The sequence below is a fragment of the Ambystoma mexicanum genome, chromosome 6q (assembly GCF_040938575.1).
Source record: "Ambystoma mexicanum isolate Mex_15411 chromosome 6q, UKY_AmexF1_1, whole genome shotgun sequence".
Taxonomy (NCBI): Eukaryota; Metazoa; Chordata; class Amphibia; order Caudata; family Ambystomatidae; genus Ambystoma; species Ambystoma mexicanum.
In genome coordinates this window covers 952,293,306-952,313,001 of record NC_090937.1, presented here as the reverse complement: position 1 = coordinate 952,313,001, position 19,696 = coordinate 952,293,306, and the positions used below count along the sequence as shown (strand labels likewise).

At 42.1% G+C, this 19,696-nt stretch overlaps 1 long non-coding RNA gene across 1 annotated transcript in view; it reads right to left on the bottom strand.

The window, feature by feature from the left end:
* Window positions 1-15,948, bottom strand: part of LOC138515572 (uncharacterized) — a 761,173-nt gene extending 745,225 nt beyond the window's left edge. The window contains exon 1 of the long non-coding RNA XR_011282082.1: window positions 15,840-15,948. This is a non-coding gene — a long non-coding RNA (uncharacterized lncRNA). The remainder of the gene's footprint in view (window positions 1-15,839) is intronic.
* Between the last annotated feature and the right edge of the window lie 3,748 nt (window positions 15,949-19,696).

Genomic DNA, 19,696 nt, shown 5'->3' with positions numbered 1-19,696 from the left:
TGTATTATTTCCAAGACTCAGACAGGAACAACTGGTTTTGAAGTGAAGGTGTTGTTTCCCCACGTCTTCATCAGGGGGTTTAAAAACAGTCTACAACAGCAACAAAAATATATGTATGACCGCATAAGCCAAATGTGGTGAAACAATTGGTGCTACCTGTAATGGCCTAATGGCAATACTATACGTTCACATGCATGGGTAACAATAAATACCATAGTGAACTATCCAATGCTAGAAACACCTTCATGACTGCCAAGTGATCCCACAGTGACTTTGGTGCCCAGGCTCTTCATGGCGGCAGTGGGGCAATGGTGATACAGAATGGGGTGGAACTAACCCTGTATCTTGGTGGAATGGGGAGGAAAGTCAGAGGAGATTTGATACTACCAGTTTTGGTTGGCAGTATCTACCACTGAGTCATTCCAACCTCGTTAGAGACATGCCTGAAAAAATGTTTCCAAAAAGTTGTACTACAGCTGTAGGACTTCAGGAGGTCACTGCTCACTGTGTATTAGACATAACACAATCAGACCAATCTAATCCTGCACAAATACAAAGGTAGAATTGGGCTAGCCATGCAAGAGCCCATATTCAGGTTCACGACATCAACATAGTGCAAGCAATTGAAAAGCAGAACACATTACTTTCATTTATTAAACCATTGGTTTTTCGGAAGCAACTACCGCCATCATCTTTTTATCTTTAAAAAAAAAAACGGTGAAGTGTCAATGAGGAATCAGGGATGAACCGCAATGTTCCTAAAACCACCAAAATATTGCAAGATTGAAACACACTTTTTGTCAGGGATCCACATAATGTTGTGATATTGTTATGCATCGCGGGTTGGGAATAAGCATTATGCATCCGACATTTAAGTCAGTGGTCGAGTTGAAAGTACATTCATTCACGGGTGACCAAAACACACAAAGAAATTGTGCTTTGCAAAATGGAGAAAGCGTGGTGAATCCAACATATAATAAAAGGGGATATCAATGCCCCACCCCCGTACGAGCACGGTCTATCCGCATTGTTCCCCCTGCATGTAAATTACATGGGTACCTGAAATATCAGTGGTCTCAGTGGCTGACTAAAAAGACAGAGTCAGCGGTACCAAACCGATAATCACCTGAAGTAATTGAGGCAGTAGTGAACAAGTTTCTGCGACATGTGGTGTGGGTGGAATCCTAACCGGGAAGTAAAATAGCCCTGGTAATAAGGGTTATTTGGGAAGGTCATATGCTTGACAACATATGAAGTTGTGGGGGTTATGATGATGGGGCGCCTCAGCGCAGGAAAAAAATGTATTGTAAACATACAAAACACTAGTCACGCTCAGTTGACAATTCCTTTGCCATTCAATTACACAGCCACAGCTGAGCAAGCATCTGGTTATAAGGATTGTTAGAACTTGACAACAAATGGAACTGGACGGGGTCATGGTGATAAGGCACCTCAAGCGCAGGATACATTGTGAATATATAAAACACTTCTCTGAGTTAACAATGCCATTGCCATTGACATACATGGCCGCAGCTCAGACAATCTCTGAATGTCATTTGAAAATAGTGTTTAGAAATATATTGAATTTGATCTGTGCTGCAAGGGATCACACCCCCAAAATGAACTGAACAAGTTGAGGTGCTTGCATTGTTGGCCCACCTACAAGACGTTTAGGTGTGGCCCAGACAGTACCTGATCACAATGGCAACAGAATCATGTGGGACACCATGAAGCCTATAGAGATACACTGTTGTGGGTCCTCTCATTGATGTGGAGCAACGCAATTCAGGGAACAGAATATGGGACCAAATGGAGAATTGGACAAATCAGTCACCCTCTAGAAACCGGTGGCTCAAAGAACTCAGCCATTGGGTGAAATATTTTCCCAAAAAATCCTTTATTACTGGGGGACTGCAAAAGCAAATTATCTGACACAGAAGGCCCTCGTGATTTAAAATCCCATTGTACCATGGAGTTCAGTCCTCTCTCAACGGTTTTTTAATTAAATATCCATAACTGCTCTTTGTAGGATAGTTTATTGGCTTCCTGAATACTGTTAGAATCAAAATCATTTTCTTTGCAAAACCATGTGAGGTCTTCAAGAGAGTGTTGCCTTTCTAAATATTGTAACACTAATGGAGCATCCAACATATGGTTATAGATTTTTAATCGATGTTCATTTATCCTAAGTTGGACCTCCCTTGAGTTCTTCCCGATGTGCAATTTTGTGCAAGGACATTGTATGGCATAAATTACATTCTTGCTTTTGCAAGTAATGAATGTGCGCACATTGCACATGCCTTCATGATGCAAGTGTAATGTATTTCTGGAATATTTGCATGCTACCCATGACATGAAGCATAATAACCCACTACCGTGGTGAAATGGGCACTGTGAATGGTGATACGTTTGGTGGGTGTGCGACTCGCTCTAGATCATTTGCCATCAACCTAGGATTCCAAATAGCAAAAGTTTTGAAATATATTGACTTACATCTGTCCCAATGCCCCTAAGCCAATGAAGTTAGCATCTAGGGAGTCCATATTCAGTGCTGATAAACAGCTTGGGTGTTCTGCCTGTCAACGAATCTGGAATTACATCACGGCTGCCATCAATGCAAAGGGAGTGGCAGTAGATACTGTTGAGAACATCAAGAAGGGCTGGGATGACATGAGGATATGGAGCCAGAAAATGTGAGTTTGGTCCTTGGGTCAGTACACAGCGTGGACATATTTTTTGTGGCTGCCATCATGTAACACTGCTACAGGACCAGATCCTAGAGACGGTGAACCCAGAGCATCATGCCAAGGTCCTTGACCTGGAGTCCCAGACCCAATATGCTGCAATATACACAAAGTGAAGGTAGGGGGAAGAGTATGAGTATGTCTAACACTAACTGAGTAGTCAACATGTTGGTTGTGTAATTGTTTATTGGTAGACCGAAACAAAGGTAAGAACACATAGGACTGGTGTGTTCAAAATGGGTTTGGGTGGATGTGGTCAAGTATTGGAAGCAAGCTCTAAAAAACAGCTGCATCCACTCAATGTTCTTCAGTGATATTCACATCAAGTGGAGCGGTGCACTCACAACTGCAGTCCAGACCTGAAGGACGTGTCCTCTCAGCATCTGCTCACACCACACCCATCTGGTGCAGCATGGTGCATGCCTGTGTGGGATGGTGGACATCGTGGACTGGGATGAGGTGAATGTGACAGGAGTCTAGACTAACCCACATTTCAAAACATAGTGTGGATGATTGTTTTTTATGTTTACCATGTCAGGTAGATAGGTCATCCCTTCTGTGGCCATCCTTTGGCCCACAAGTTGAAGTAGCAAGACACATTTGCAAGGTATCAGGGAACATGGTGACATAGTGTATGTGTCATGAATGGTGCACAGGTCCACCATCTGATGGTGACTCTTTCCAAATACACATGTATTGCAAACAGTTTTCCAAGACTCTATGTGATACTCATAATAGGATGGGCAGACCTTAGTCTGTGAATTGGAGGTCTACTGCCCATGTGCCATTTCTATCATGCTGCCTCTGCAGATAACCATTTACAAAATGCATATGTGCCAAGAGAATATTAGTCATGCTGGTGTAATGGCTGCATCACCACATATCATGCTTTCATGTAGACATGTGTAGCGCTCAACATTTGCTCTTGCCAGTAACCATTGCCTAATGTTAATTCGCTCTTAGTGAGTAAGTAATTGAGTGTTGTGTGTAGGTGTGGAATTGAGGTGCCAATAGACTAGTTATGGTTGACTTGTATAGTGCAAGTTGACATGTATACACTCTGGGACTGCACTCAGGCACTGTCTTTGTATACCTACAGCCCCTTACCAGAACTTGACACCTGGTGTCTGCACTTACCTTTGCACTTGCCACCAGTTGGCCACATTTTTATTTATTGTCTTTATTTTACTGTTATCCTATATACTGCACAGCCCCAACGCCTTTGCCCCCACACTTTTCCCTTCCACCCCTCCCCTGCACTTGCACGATATCAATGTCATCTGGCCTAGTAAGATCATTGTCTCTGTGTTCCCCCTGTTCCCCTTCCCTTGCCTCTTTGCGCCTTGATAAACACTTGTGTATAGGCGCGCTATCAATGCCATATCATATCATACCCCTGGACATGTCTGTAAATGTATACATATTATGTTTATGTTTTACTCTTGTCCTTTTTCTGAAGATTCTCAAACAGCTGAAAAGGAACCTCATTCTGAGGAGGAAAGGCATACCAGAGACATGGCTTCTAGATGGCAAAGTAGACAGCATGCATTCTCAATAACAATTTGTTCACCGATGGGCAAGTGGCTGGGGTGGTGGTGTCCACTGTAATGACTGCTGCTGAGGAATTTGAGGTTATTCTTCGGGACACGTCAGCAGCAGAAGAACAAGGAATTGGTTCCCATTAGACAGAGGAACCAGACAATCTGTAGACCTCGGTTGTGGTGTAAGGGTTTGGTGTGGAGTGGGAGGAAGAGGTCATTGAGGGCCTGACCTTGATGTCAGGCAGAGTATCTGAGGAGGATGCACATGCTGCATACCAGGGCATTAGACAGGAGGATGTGCAGAACACAGTGGAAGGAGTCAGCATATCCTCGTGTCCTAGGATCATCAGCATCACATACCTTCTTTGACACCTCCAGCCAGAGAATGGTTGATTCTCTGTCTGAAGAGACCATGCAGGCCAATGTGCTGCCACTACTGGAAGGTGGATTGCGTCACAACAATTCTCTGTTCTTGTCCCTCAACCATAGGCTAGACGCCATCCCAGAGGTGGTCATGCCCTTCATTTACCTGCACATACACTCATCAAACAGGCAACTTCAATGTCTCCCTCATCCACCTCCACATCTGTGACCCAGACAATCACAAGTGAGGCCTCTGTTCCTGACATCTGTCCTTGATCCTCTGTCGCTGTCCTGCCATCTGACTCTTCAGCATGGTATTCTCTCTCCACAGCCGATAATATTCATGGAGGTTGAACCAGTGGCTGCTGTAGATTGTCAGGCATATGGAGTGATTATGTCATAGAAGGCGAGACATTGCCATCAAGACAGATTAGATGGCACAACTGATCTGCACCATCAGGCAGGAGGCTCGAATAGGGTTTCACAAACAGGTATCAGCGGAGGAGTGACGCAGCTAGTTTTCTGCACCGCTTCCATCCTTGAACAACTCAAGTAAGTGTGCCCTTCACTCTGTGAAGTAATTTCTGGTGCAACGAGCAAATGATGCATTACCACCATAGGAAAAGAGAGCAACAATGAGGGGGCTCCTAATGGGGCCATGCCACATTGCATGGGGAATCTCCACAACACACATATACAGTGATCTATGTAGAAGTCAAACATCATGGGATGCATCAATATATTGTGGCCGTTCCGGGTCCACATACACACGAGTCAGCAACAGCAAATTTGACTGGCTATTTTCACTGATGAGAACATTGTCCATTGTAACCATCCGCCCTGCCTTTGTTCTCCTGCCATTCTACCTGCAGCAGTCCTTTCTTAGCTGCCAATCATCCACAGATCCCTCATTCACAGCACCTTCATCTTTGCACTGAAGCATCAGAAGTGTTTTTAATTGTTGTGAGACCGTGATACAAATCAGACAAATCTACCATTGGCCTACCCCTAACGGGCAACCATGCATCAGTCTTAGACTATCTCCTAGGGGGGTGTGGATCACTATGCCCCCTGCTCTTGTATATCAGGGCCTTTGTGCACTGTGTTACTCCTAGAATACTCCTTACTCCAGTGGACACATTAACATAAGACACAAAGAAAACACATGAATCGATTCAACAATAGAACCACTTTTATTCATATATAGCAATGCATGATGCAAACACAACTATAATGCAAATCTCGAATTTGCACCTTTTATGCTTTTGGTGAAAATGGTTGAAATGGTCCATAAGGAAGATGAACTAAAGTGGTCTGTGGTTTATCAGGTGAACGCAAGTAATGATATTAATGTCCACGGGAAGAAATTACATACAAAGGAAAAAGAGCTGATTTTTCTAACAAAATGTTGCGAGACAGGTCTCAACGAAAAAGTAGAGTGATGCAGTTGGGATCACTGGTAATAGATGCTATAATGTGTACCACTTTGAAAGCTGGATGACATCGACTGGATAAACAATGAAGCATTACATACAACGATAAAAAGGGAAGAAAAACATCATAATGAAGGATAGTGAAAGAATAAGTCAATATGACCTTAATATGGCTGTAGAATAATAAGCACTAAGAAGAGTAGGGTCCTTAATACAACATGCTACAAACCATATTCATGATGTTCGACAAATAATAAAATGAAGTTTTCTTTTGTAAAAAACTTATGACAAAACATTACCCGATGGTATGGCCTTAGCCCCCCTCTTTTCCGACATGGCGTGTGACAGCCAGGAGGATGTGGGGGCGGACACATATATTGGGGGTAACAACGTGGGACTAGGAAACGGGAGTCTTGCAGTTTGTGCGCAGTCTGTAACAAAAGGCTAAGTAAATACGAGGAGCTGTGAAGAAAAAGAAAAACGGACCTACAATTCCGGTATAATGACGTGATGGTGCGTGATTGGCTAAATGGAGCCATGTCTAGCAACAGAACTGACTGAAAAGAATACGGAAATAGTAAAGTGCCGGAAAGAGGAACTAGCCGAAATATGTACAAGCGCTTCCGGAAGAAAAAAGAAGCAACGGACGATGATAGAGGCGATAGAACGCCGACAGAGATCCGTGATATGGAGTGATCCAGCCCCCAAAATGAAAAGTAAGTTAAACAATGGGATAAATCAACGGTAGACTAGAGGAGAGTCACTAAATTGAGCGGGACATTTTCTAAATTAAAAATGTGCACGTTTTGCCCCAGTAGGTGCCCGGTTGGGATAGAAAACCCAGAAGTTGGTTAAAGAAATTGTGGGAACCGGGGGCAACCAAGGCAGCAACCCCTAAGTAAGTGACAAAACAATAAATAGCAAAAGGAATGAGAGTCTGCGCCTAAAATATATAATTAAGAACGCGGGATGTAACACGTATGTTTTGTCTACCTCTTCCCTGTTCTTTTGGTAGAATAAAAGGAAGAAACTACCTTGAGTAAAGTACCTTGAGGGGCCAAGAATAGCTGAACACGGCGAACGCGGTTGAATGCAAAATAGGAGCATATAACCGAGGTAAAATTGCCTTGACTAAGGAAGTACTGGTGTTGTGCATATTAGACAAAAGATAAGAAGGTCTAGTTTGATTACAATCAGCTGTAAGACATCTCTTGCATTTATATGTTTTGAAAATAGGTAAACGCAGAAAGATAACACACAAGTGCCAAGAATAAAGGAGCGTCCAGAGACAGTCGCCTGATGGAGGATAATTAACAACTCACATAGGAGAACTAGGAGGTAAATAGTGTACCTCTTGAGGAGCATGGGTTATGAGAAACTAAATGTGTTAGTAATTCCCTCTGAAGAACAAGGGAATTACTATTAGATACAAATAGGGTAAGTTACCAGACCATCGGTATACCACCTTTGGAAATGATGTTGTGCGGTGTTAATGTCTTCTACCAAGTCGTGCATGTTAGTGTTAAATGATGGAAAGAAGATATTCTCTTTCATGGTAAATTACCTTAGATGCAGTAAAAAAACGACATTGAAGTTTGGCTAATTAACTAAAACTATTCTTCTTATACTTGCTTCTCGTAGATATCCTTTGGAGTTCTGGCCCAACTATGAAATTGATGGGAGTGGAATATAAGAGCCTTGACCACGAAGTGTAACGAACACAAGAAGATTTAATGGTCAAGACACAACAGACTGTTGAAATACAGAAATACACCCCTGAAGAATTTCCTCGAATTATGAAAATCTGTAGAGGAAAGAAACATGTTGGGTAGTGTGGATTGTAGAATGATAGGATGTATGAATGACATAAGTGTGAATGAATAGAATGTTGTATTGGGGAATTTAGAGTACCCAATCAGGATAAGTAAGAGTATAAGAGCAAACTGTAAATTGAAAAAACTTGTCCTATGTTGAGGTATTAATTAACAGTGAATCTAGGTATCAGGCAACGGGTTGTTATGTTTGTTGTTTCTGGGGCCTATAGTGCCAGAATTAGTGATAAATGTGCAATAACTGGTCTTAGAAAAAAAAGTGTAATATCTTGTAGTAGATATAATGATACGTGTATTTTTATTGATGCTTTTATTGAAAGTGAATAAATTGATATTTGTGTTTTAAAAAATATGTGGTTGTAGAAAAGAGTATGTTGTAATCTAATAAATTAAACAGCATATATGATTGGGTCAGAATAAGGTACTCGAGAAGCAAGGGACCCTTTTAAGCATGAGTGTGGTATGTTTAGTCTCTTGACTCCTTGAGGGTTGTCTTAAAGAGGTCCATATAAATATTCCCTCTAGTCTCTCAAAGTTTAGTATTTGGTGAAAATCTACCAGCAACACAATGGAGGTCATTACGACCTTGGTGCTAAGTGCACCAACTTTACCACCATGGTGTAAACTCAGTTTACACCATGGTGGATGGCGGATTTACCGCCCCATTCCAAGGTGAGTGGGGCGGTAAATCCCCATTTCCCATTTTCCCTTCCCCATTCCCATTTTTGCCCCATAGGGCATAATGGGAGTGGGGAAGGCGCTAATTACGCCGCCGTAATTTACGGCGGCGTAATTAGCACCATGGCGGGTTAGCGCCATGGATTTTAACGCCTGCTAAAAGCAGGCGTTAAAATCAGAATCAGGCGTTAAGGGTTAACGGTGGCGTTAACCCTTAACGCCTGAGTTGTAATGAGGGCCAATGACTATAAGCCTTACAGGCTTCTAATGCAAGTGATCTAATAACTCCAATCCTCTCCATTCCACACCGTACTTCACACTCTCTTCTCTAAAACAAACCCTGTCTGATTACCCCATCTATAGCTCTGTCTGAGTGTCTGTTCTAATTCCCCATACAATGTCTTATTCAGCAATACTCCCCGTTTCCTCTTTGTCAGTCAGTCAGTGTCAGGGCCAGGCCTCTCTCTGCCAAGCTCTCGAACTCTGCTCTCATCAGAATGCTCCCCCAAGCTTCCAAACTCCCAAAGTGATTGGATTCTGCTGCACCAAAAACACTTCTTCCTCAATGGCAACTTCCTTGCATTCACCTCTCAATCTCATGCCAACCAAAACGTCTCTCTCCAAGTCATCTCCATCTAAATCTAAAAAACTCCAATCTCCTCACCTCTGGTTATACTATTCAATGACGTACACATATCCATGGTTACACTCGTTCTCTCTAAGCTAAAATGCCTCTCTTACTGTCTGTCAGCAATTCTACATTTGACATTTGAGCAGTGCTTAAATGTCTGTAATGCGTGTACTTGTACTTTTTCAATCACTGCATGTTCTGGTCAATAGTGATATTTTCTACATATCTATACCATATCTATCTTCAGTCTGCCTGCACCATCTCCTCATATTTCTCCATTCAAATCCCTCTATCATCCTGCATGCAAAGCTCTCTGTGCAAAGCTCTTCTCTCTCCATGGCGCTGCCTGCATGCCCCCAACTCTCTCTCGGCGAGGCACCAGCCATGCTGATAAGGCCAGCATCCCTCTCCTCTCGGACAAAGGTCATGTTATCTGTCTCTGACAAGCAAACTGTTTATGAATACTTGTACACTGTAACTCATAACAATCTCTGCACTTTGTGGCGCTTCTGTGTGTCTCATTGGAATGGCTTCATAATGCCAGCTAAATGCTCTGTCTAGCGTTTACTCTTTCTCTTGCAAACCCAAGCGCTATCTATAATGCATCAATGCATATTCTAAGTGCACACTCAATGTGTGTCTCTCTACATGCATACATAATACATAACAACATATCTCTACATGTGTCTCTACAAATATAACATGTCTCTAAATGGCACTTCAAATATAACAGGCCTCATTCTGTAGCTCTTTACAAATGCATACAAAGTGGCAGAATAATGTGGATAGTCTAATGTTATTATTTCATGTCACTACTAATCAGTACTAATCAGAAGTATGATGGATAAGGGGATCCCTAAATGGGTAATGAATGATTCTGTAATGAAAATAAACTATACCTCTCCATACTATCAGATTTTACAATCTCTCTTCTTATCATTATATAGTCATTAGTAACGATTTGTCAAAACATGTCTCAATGTGGCATGCTAAAACCAAGCAAAATTGCAAAGGGAATAAACATTCTATTTCATAATGCAAAAAAACGTAAAATGCAAGCATTTCACTCTATCAGTGGCAAGAATGTTAACAGAGCATGTCAATAAAGCGAGTGTGTTAACAAATTGGTCACAAATGTGTTCACAATGAGCAGGTATATGTATATGTTCAGCAAGCATATGTGTATGGGGATCAAAGCATAGCCCAAAGCAAAAGTAGTTCCAGCTGCAAACAGAACTCAAGCATGTGTCCTGCAAACGGACAATTTCAGTGAAAAATTCCAGAGCCTCACTGCTGCAAGCTCTTCTCACAATAGGTGACAGATATTTCTTCAGAGCAATCCCTGCTCACTGCTGCAAGTTTCCTTCTCGATGATGTCTCAACTTTCCCTATTCCAAAGCTTTCCCTAGTCTATCCTCTTTTGATACCGATGTATCATTCACATGGAACTCATTTAGAGTGTTGCAAAACAATGCAGATGGCAACTCTCCTTTGGCAATTCCATGCAATTCCACATAGGCCAAGTCCAGCCTTCAAATTCTCTCCTTCCTTGCCAGGTCATGCTGTTGCCATGCGGGTATTCCAGTTCATGCCATGCTAGTCACTGTTCTTCTCATGAGGGACCAGCCAACTTGGATGCAAGTGCAGATTTCAAAGCACAATGGTGTCAGATCAATGCTCTCTCTCTTTCACAAGAGACAAAGTTTCACTGCTTTTCAAATGTGATTAGCACCAGGAATTCAAATGCGTTAAGAGCGTGTTTTCCTTCTCATTCTCATTTCTCTCTTCTCCTCAGGCCCAAACTTGTGTCTGGTTCTGTTTCACAAGGTAAGGCATTCCAAATTGATTCTCTTGTCGCTGCAGATAAAAATGTTTAAAAACAGCCCACAAATGATTGATTTATCTGCTTTTGCTGAACATATTTCACTCTCTTGGCACAGAATGCTGCAAGGTGTATTCTCTCTCTACAGTCACTCACGATCTTCGCTTCCCATGGCATAGTTGTCATGTCAAGAAATCAAACAGCAAGCATGTCTTATGGGTCCCTTCTCAGAGCACAGCCATAGACAAAGCCACACCCTAAGGCCTCAAATCAGTCAGTCGGCATTCCCCAGAAGTGCTGCTGTAAAACGTAGATGTCAGTACCAATGTCTCATCATTGCTGCAAACAAGCAGCCATGATACAAAGTCACATGGTTTCATCAAGGTCTGGACAATCTGGTCTGGGCAGTCTATCATTCTGGTCATGCTGTTGCCAATCATGGTCTGGTCAATTCATGCGATGCAATTTGGTCATCAAGGCGATCTGCAAGGTCTCACTGTCTGCAAATCTCTGTCTGGTTGAGGTGTCTCTCCAGATTTCATGCAAAGAAAACAAAAGTGCAGGTATCAGTTTTCCATCTGTATCAGATGTATTCAAAGCCAAAAACAAAACAGCATTTCTCAATCTATGCGCTCTCAGTGCACATAGCTAGTTCTAAACTCCCCATGTCTCTCAAAAGACATCAATGCTAGTTCTCTCATTGTACATGTATCAGTTCTAGTGTATCAGTCTATCAGTGCATCTATCTCTCCATACTGCATGATGCATGACTCCTGCCTCCATTTCGATCCTTCTCAAAACAAAACAAGACAGCCCACTTTACATAGCCCAAAAATAGCACAACTGCATTCCTCTCATTCAATTGCACTCCATGTCCTGCAAAAGCATTGCTTTCTGTGTCATTTTCATGTGTTCTATCCACAGACTCCTCTTTCAACATATTGTATTCACACTGAATCACTAAATGTTGACAGAACAAATCCATTTCATTCAAATGGACACTGCTTCCCGCATGTGCAATACAATTCAGATTCAAACAACATTCCTTCCTTTCACTGCATACTCCTTCTCCAAATAAACAGTCTGCTAATCCTGCACGATGTTTCTGCCTAACGTAAACAACCCTTCTTTCCATGCACTCATTTAAACTCAAAATATTCAAACAATGCTGTATCTCAGAACATCCAACTTTCGCACGATTCACTCTATTCACATTCTCCTTCAATGCTATCTAAGTTTCTATGTCAATAGACAAAATAATATTTTCACTCGATAACGTAGGCAAAGTACTGTTGTTATCAATCCTGCCAAAAATGTCATCACAAATGCCATTTCTATTCAAATCAAAGATTTTCACATAACTGCTTCCATGCACATAACTGCTTCCATGCAAAGGTGTCTCCAATGATACAGTTTCATAATGCAAATCTTCATAGGCAAACCCTCTATGCATTCTGTACATATCTGTCAGAAATGCACTCTCCATTTTTTCTTCATAGCAAACATCTTGTTCAATCTGTTCAATGTGTTCCTCTGCTGTTGCTGCAATCTCTCCATTTATTGTTGCACTATCAGTGGAACAAACTGCTGTCTGGGTCACATTATTTCTGTCATTATTCTGAGGTAACTCTTTCTCCCCACGAACAATATTCAAATCTTCTCCATGCACTTCTTCGTGCTGCACCACTGCCAGGTTGTCTCTAGGAACTCTGTTCACACCCATCACTGCTGTTGACAAAAACTTCAAAGGGTAATTCAAAGCTGCTGGGACATCTTCCCATTTTTCAATTACATGTCTGAGACGATATATTGTTGCTTGCAAGTCACTAATAAATGGTGTCATTTCTGTTACTGCTACTTCACTCTTCACTTTCAATTCTTCAATCATTATGGTTGGTTCCGGCAAAACTTCCCAGGCATCAAGCATATTTCTCAGCCGATTTCTTATTGCTTTCAAGTCACAAAAAAATGAGCTCATTCTGCAGTAGTAATTCTTTCAACCCTCAGGATTTCTCTCAACCAAATCTCACAACATTTGAATGAGTTTCAAAAATCACGTTCCAAGACTTCTCTAAACATGCAGATACAGTCCTCAACTTGCCAAAAATGTGCACAAATTCCAACCAATAGAATTGAAAACAAAGGTCAGATTTCCCCAAAGAGTGTCAGCCTCCGCTGAGTTCCAAACAAACCAAATACCACAAGCGTCTTCAAGAAAAAAAACAGTTTCTCTAGCTTGGACAAATGGATGTACATTCATTCCCCAAAAATTGCCAGTCATGAAAAACTGCTTTGGATCAATTCCAATTCATATTCCGGATTCAAAGTCAGTCAGACAATTGCGTTCCCCTTCCTACGGTGAACAAAATTGTGGATGAAGCATGCTCTAATTCATAACATCTCCAAGACAGACAAAACATCAAACATAAAATATCTATTCCCACGAACTAACAGAAAACACAGCTGCACACAATGTTCAAACTTCTACTTCAGCTCATCGATAAGTTGATCAAAGCCAGCTGCAAAACTCTGCAGACTAAACCCTCTGTTCCATGTTATCAATCCGCATCAGTGAAGTCCCGTGTTACGGGTGCCATTTGTGAGAGAGTGAGACAAATGAGAAAAATCTACCATTGGCCTACCCCTAACGGGCGATCATGCATCAGTTTTAGACAATCTCCTAGGGGGGTGTGGATCACTATGCCCACCTACTCTTGTATCTCAGGGCCTTTGTGCACTGTGTTACTCCTAGATTACTCCTATCTTACGCCAATGGACACATTAACATAAGACACAAAGAAAACACATGAATCGATTCAACAATAGAACCACTTTTATTTATACATAGCAATGCATGATGAAAACACTACTATAATGCAAATCTCAAACATAATGTATTCATACTGAATCACTAAATGTTGACAAAACAAATGAAATTCATTCAAATGGACACTGCTTCCTGCATGTGCAATACAATTCAGATTCAATAAACATTCCTTCCCTTCACTGCTTACCCCTTCTTCAAATAAACTGTCTGCTAATCCTGTGCGATGTTTCTGCATAACGTAAACAACACTCCTTTCCATGCACTTATTCAAACTCAAAATATACAAACAATCCTCAAGTAGCCAAGAGAGGAGCCCATGTAGCTCAGTGAATGCTGCCCCATTATCACTTTGAATTCAGGATTCCCTCCTTTAGGATCAAGTGGCCACAAACATGCTCCAACAAATGTAAGCCGACCACAGCTTTCAGTTTAAACAATCCTGACTCAGAGCCAGGCACTGCACAGATACTGCTACCAACAGTATTGTTGGTTGGCCTTTTGGTGATGTAATTGGATTTGACATCATGGTGCTGTATTTTGTGGACACGCCCACTTGGCAGTCACGCTTTTTGGTGTACCTGAAGTTTCTGTGGTGAGCACTTGCATGATTGGCCACCCAGAGACTGTCTTTGCTTGGTGCAATGGGTGGGGTTCAGATATTCAGTGTTCTGTATGATTGTGCCACTCACACTCTGCAGTCCCCGGTTTAGCATTGGCATAATGTGTTTACAAGGCACCTCTGTTGTGGCTCAATGTGGGTCCACAGCTAATGAGTCTAGCAATTATTGTATAGAATTCCAGAAAGACACGATATTTGGTATTCCTATTCTTTCTTATTTAGGGTCAGTGCTGAAAGTGTTACACTTGTGGCATTCCTGTTCTTATTTTTCTTAAGGGGCCTGAACAAGAAAGCCACTCCAGAAGTAAAGACCCACATGGTGCTGGCCACAGCCCAGGAGCTTACATAAAAAATAAAAAAAATAAAAATGTTTTTTTTCTTTTTTTTTTTTAATAGAGGTCGCAAGGGAGACCTCAGAGGTCGCAGTTGCGACCTCTGGCGACCCCTACATGACGTCCCTGCTACCGACGTTCCTTTGCATCATTAGATTTGGATTTGAGCTATTTTCGTGCTTTTTGTAAATTGTCTTCCGTCACTGAACACATACATGTGGCACCAAATGAGGCAACAGAAATTCACAGAAGCTCACACCGTTTCACTTTTTCCTGGAACTGAATACTAACACCATAATGACAATTCTTAGCGCTGGAGTATTGTGAGAAAATAAAGTTTCCATTTCATAGGTGTTCTGGATGAAAGATTTAAGGAGGAATTTGCAAATATATGCCAGACTACACAATCTGCAGCGATGAAGTCTTCAAAGTATATCAAATGGCTCGTCTTGAAAGTGAGAACAAATGACCATTTGCATTCACACTGCAAGAGTTATGATGGCATGTGCCAACTTGAGTCAGATTAATGGCTCCACTCAAGTTTGGCAACCTGTTGTATAAAACCCAGATGGCGATTGACAGCAACTGTAGCAACTACGTGGTTTACAGCCATGGGGTGTGACCTGCTCATTATGGACACGGAAAAATCAAAGCAACAAATCGACGTGTTTCATATTAGTGCACAGAAAACACATGTAAAAGACGTTATCTCATATAACTCCCTAGCCAGTGAAAGTGTTGGGAGGAGATTTTCTCAGCAAATTTCTGGTTTGAGCTTTCAGGCAATGCCTTTCCCTCATACACGGTAACTAAGGGTAAAATAAGAGGCTATCTTACTCGATATTGATGCAATATTAACGAAAAAATCATAAATTCCACCCTTCCATTCTCCTTTATTTTTTGCATTCGATAAAGATGAGCAGAAGGAAATCAGAACATTCTCAGTTTAGCTCTGCAGCTGGATTAATAATAATGAAACATGCGATTCTGCCATTTATGCTGCAGCAAAGCCCTTACCTCAAAGGATTTCAGCGCAATATGCTGCTATTCACTCCATAGAGACAGATCTGTGCAATCATATATGATTCATGGTATATTTTTCGGTTTTCAATAGGCAATCAGCTTCTGGATCTGGTAAGGAAGAAAAGAGGAAACCACGTTTTGAAACCATTGCCCAACGTGGCGTTGGAGTGACAAATACATAAATAAAAAAACGTTTGATCACAATATCAATTGAAGAATGTATAATTCATTTAAAAAATGTATTTTATACCTACATGGAAACGTTACGTATCTACACAATTAGCCTCATTACTGGTCCGACGGTAACCCTGCCGGTGCTACCGGCGGGTTGCCGCTGGACCCGTAATGGTTTTCCGGCACCTGACTTCCTTGTGCCACCGTCTCATTACGAGTCCGGCGGCCCGGGAAGTCAGGCACCGGTAAATCATAAGTCGCCATTCCCATAGAATCCTGTAGGACTGTATGGGAGTGGGACACGGTAGCACGGGCACCGTTGCTAATGGGGCCGGTGCTTCTGTGCCCGGTCTGCCTACCGTGGCCTCTGAGCCCGGCAGGGTCAGACCTGTTCGGCAGAGTGGCCATGGCAGGCAGTCTCAGAGTTTGCCGATACGGAAACAAGGTTGCCAGGGAGCTTACTGGCACCCTTGTTTCTGGAACGGCAAACCGATAATGAGGCCCAATGATATACTATATTATTGTTATATTGTATGTATTAATTGAGCACAGGACTAGCTTCGAGAAGCAGCCGAGCACTGTAAAGCAAGGAGTTACTTGGTTCACTAGTTAGATCAGGGCAGTGTTACGTCACAGTAAGGCAACAGGGGCAGTAATTAGGTCTGAGGCAAGGTGGTCAAAGACTGGCATTAGTAGGAGATTTTGTCTAAGACTCAAATTGGATTTTGATATTTAATAAACATCCATTCAATGAAGGCATGAACGTATGTTTGCATATATGGCAGTGCATATTTTTAACTAAATTTGCATTTGTGTACAAAATACATGTGAAAATGAACAGAAAAAAATAACCATCAACCGTAAATCAATTTTAAAACGTAAGTGTTATGCTTGCTAAAACATTTCTGAAGGATGTACCATGGGGTTCGTGTTAAACGATATGCTAATTGCATGACGGGGACCACCAACGCTTGCTCTTATGTGTTGCTGACCCCTTGCATGTTATTTTCAACACTTAAAAAGCAGGGTGTAAACAAGAAGAGCAAATGAAGGCAACACTGGCTTTTCATTTTTACTCTCTGCTTTGTTGGAGATAAAATGGTACCACCAAATGACGCTTTAGGCAGTGTTATCATGGATTCCTATGGAATCTGCGAGGTCATTAGCAGGTGCTAAAACAAGGTGTATTCCATAGGAATCATCTGGTGTTATGCCTGCATGAAATTTTCATGCAGGTGTAAAACTGAGTGTTTTCCCAAGATGGAGGAGGAAACTGAAACAGAGATGTAAACTATGCTGTGCTGCCCTCCTACATCTTGGTAAAGCACACACATGAAACGGAACACAACATGAAAGCATAACGACACTTGTGGTGTTTGTTTAAGGATCCACTAATGATAAAATTATACCTTATCAGGTTTTACACATGATGCAAAAAAAAAATTGAAAATGAATATCAATCGTACAAGTTAAATGTGTGTTATTTACATACCCAGGAAAGTATTTATATACAACTTGTACCTTTGGATGGCTTATTCACAAAATGCTTTTTATGTTTTAATTACCACGTGTACAAACACAATCAATTGAGCTTCCTGGCTCTTTCTTTTTGTCATGTTTAGGGGTTGAGGACATCTTGGGGTTGCTTGGCATCATGGTCATCTTGATGGCTGTGGTGGAATTTGATAGCAAAGCGGCATAGGAGATCAGGACCGTCATGGCAGCTTAAAATCTCGCCAACGGCATGTTGACAATCTTGAAGCCAAGATCTGTGAATGCATTGTAACAACATACATTTTCACTACAATGAAAGGAGTTCCCTTTTCCACTGCAAAAGATCACTTCTCAGGCCTTCATGGTGCACGTAGACCTCTTTATTCAACCATCTTGACTAAAAAAATTAAAAAACACAACACCATCACATGCCTACTACTAGATCTGTCAGAAACCTATGTAAAGCTAGTCCACCATATTACCTGGAAAGACTGAAAGAAGACATGGGAAGCAAAAGCACAAACCTCGTCTTCATCTCTTCCTTGCTATCAGGCAGAATTGGTCAAGTTAAATAGGCACATTTCAATTCTATTTCAAGACGGAGGCAAACATTATGCTTCATCTTCCATTTATTCCTGTCTCCAGCAGTTTCAACAAAATGCAGACATTGACATTTCTCACATGGGAAAAAAATCATGTTTTTCTTTTTTTTCTTTCTTTTTTCAAAAACTACGTTTCCCTTGGATTCAGTACATTTTTAGTCCTCTGTGCCCTGAGAACGTGATCATAGTCCTTCCTGTACTCTCACTCTTCTTTCTGCTCTCCAAGCAGATAAGTCACGTTTTCTCTAGCTGCTATGTTTGCAATATATATTGCAAGTAATCTGATGCGTGCAGCGATTAGTAATAAAAACGGGCGTTTCTTCATTTGGTTTATAAATAATACAGAGTTATCTGACACAGTATCACTGAAGCAGCAGCCCCATGCCACACTCTCGGCATGAAAGGGAGCCGCTGAAATCCGTATTAGCAGTGAGAGCGAGCTCAATGGCCCCAACCATCGGGGAGGCAGGCCGTAAGCCCGAGCATAATGCGCTTCACAGAGAGAAGCAAAGTGAGGAGCGGAAGCCCCCACCCACGGGCAGCAGGCGCTTTCCCTCCCTGTATGCATTCGGCAAACACACGCCAATCTTAAGGAGGAGACAAGCTCAATGGAAGCATTTTTAAATTGCAAAAAATACACACAAATAGCACAAAGTAAAACTTTCATCCCATGGGAAGAGGTCACACTGAACAAACAGTATCCATATTTGGATAAGCAGCATGGGGTTCTCACATGAAGCAGCTCCACTGGGAGAGGTTGCTTAACCAGCAGAGCACTTCATTGCGGCTTGCACTGCAGACAGACCACTGCTAAGGCCATCAGCAGCTAGAAAGACCTAGCTCCAGAACGAGCACTGCAGCCTGCACTGCAGGTAGGAGAATAAGGTGCAGCCACACGCAGAAGGCTCAGTGAAGGAGTGGATGTGCCACTACTCCTAATCCTAGGTACATAAGGCACTAAATAAAGCAAAGACAGCACAAGCATGGCAGAATTTTAATGGAGTGAGGAGGAGCAAGCAGAAGACCTAGCCTATAGCTTTAGGTAAATCCTGGGAAACTCACTGGCTGAAGCTGTGGCAGAAGGGGTAAGGCCCCTGCAGGAAAGACTGGCAAGAGCACCAACAAGAATAACACGTCCACAGAAGCGACATTAGAAGGCTCTCAGGGGTGTAACAAGATCAGGAAGAGATAAATAGTCTCTTCTGACCCTCGGTTCAACCAGACGGGGCAGATGATGAGGCCCCAGAGGCTGCCAACGCTTTCAGTAAGCTACAAGACACTTTTATGCGCAAGTCGGGTTTGCCGATCCTCACAACCACCTACCCAGGGGGAGAGAATATGGGGAATGAGGGGCAGGACTCGGAAGAAGAGCCCATAGAGACCCCATGATCCTCGCAAGAAGAGGACAATAGAGGAGATGAAGATAATTTGCATAAGAAAAGGCTAAAGAAGATCCACACTACAGAAGATGACCATTAGATCACTGATATGTTCGAACCAGAAGATATCCGCAACCACAAGTCCACAGACTGGCAACCCTCACCACGAGTGACGAAATATATGATGAAGAAGAAGTGGACC